We start from the raw sequence: 1,718 nt of genomic DNA, 5'->3' as shown, positions 1-1,718 counted from the left end.
TTTCAGGCTTCAATCCCAAGAGGCCTGGCCCGCATGCCCCTCAGATTAAGGACCCCTGATCGAAACCCAAGGACTCTGCCTGCCACGCGGGAGGAAACCATGCCATTTGGAGCTGCTCTGAACCCTCAGAGGAGGAGAAACCTGATGCCCTTCTAAAGCCACAACCACAGTCGGCCGCACCCCGGCTACAAACCCAGATTCTGGTGCGCTACTGGATGCATGCCCTCAACTCTGCCCCAAGGGGTGCCCGCCTCAGTGCCGGCAGATCGGGCCTGCCATCCCCCTAGACCATAACCCTAACTCTAAGTTGGTTTTCAGGCTGCCTTCCCCAGGGGTCTGTCCCCCAAGCCCTCTAGGTTGGGAACCCTGGAGCCACACCATAGGAGTCCGCCTGCCACCCAGCAGGAAACCAGTCCCTTTGGAGCTGCGCAGAACCCTCGGAGCCAGAGAAACCTGCATGCCCGCTGAGGACTCCCCCACGTTCTGCAGCTCCCCAGCTACACACCCACAGCCTGTGCCGGCTGACCCCCATCCTCATCTCAGCCCCTCGGGGAACCCACCTCAGCACCAGCAGTTCAGCCTGCCACACCCCTAGTCAGCTCTCCTCAGGGACCCCTGCCAGCTCCAGGCAGACCTGGAACTCCCCTGTCTGCCACAAAGCTCTAGGATCCCCCCTCCTTCTTCTAAATTTACACTGACCCAAGGCTTTCATGAGGAAGGGAGAAGGCTACCTCCTGGATGCTTAACACCTCCTTTCCTCTTCTGCCATATTGCTCTCCACGTACCCTTGTACCTGGGCAAACTGGAAGGAACCTAGCAGTGGAACATGTACATGGTCTGAGATCTGCATCTTTCAGGGCAGCTTTCTGAGGGCTCCTTATGCAATCAGAAACTAGTGAATCCTGCCACAGTGTGTTGGAAAATGATCATCTACAGAACAGGAGAGCGAAAATCACTCCATTTTTACCTCATTCTTCATGAAGTGGAACATGGTCTTCTTTCCTTCATTGACGTCAATTCCAATTTGTTCCCGCGCAGTGGTAACCCCTTTGCTTCAGGGGTAGGATTTCGTGATTCCTCACCTGCACAGAACACCCAGAGCTCATCACAGCAAGTGCCCTCCCTCATAGCCATCACCCATCTCACCCTTCCCCCCACACCCCTGCCTTCTAGTACCCATCGGTTTGTGCTCTGAGGTTGGGTCTGGTTTCTCATTGGCCGATCTTTCTTCCCTCACTATGTTTATCTGTTTTCTTTCTGAAATTCCACAGGAGTCAAGTCATAGGCTATTGGTCTTTTCTTACTGATTTTGCTGAGCTAAATCCACTCTAGATGCATGCACATCCTTGCACATGGTAAGATTTCATTCTTCTTGAAGTGGCTCCTATTCCATTCAGAAGATGTGGGAGATTGTATATATATGCATATATGAAATCACTCCTCAGTGAATGGACACTGGGACTCCCTCCAGAGTTTCGATATGGTTGATAATCCCGCTGTAAATATCATGGTGCTTGTACCCATTGAATGTGCATTTTTGTGCCCTTTGGGGAGGGCAATGGCTGGATCCTAGGGTTCAGTTTTTAGCTTTTGGAGGAACCACCAGACTCTTCCCAGAGTGGCTGCAACTGCCCCCATGCCCACCGACAGTGCAGGAGGGTTCCGCTGTAAGCAGAATATTCCCAGCCGGCAGTTTCCTAAGGAGAAAACGGAAAACC

This window comes from Lontra canadensis, unplaced genomic scaffold (genome assembly GCF_010015895.1).
Source record: "Lontra canadensis isolate GAN:19392208 unplaced genomic scaffold, GSC_riverotter_1.0 scaffold35, whole genome shotgun sequence".
Lineage (NCBI taxonomy): Eukaryota > Metazoa > Chordata > Mammalia > Carnivora > Mustelidae > Lontra > Lontra canadensis.
This window is presented reverse-complemented; position numbering follows the sequence as displayed.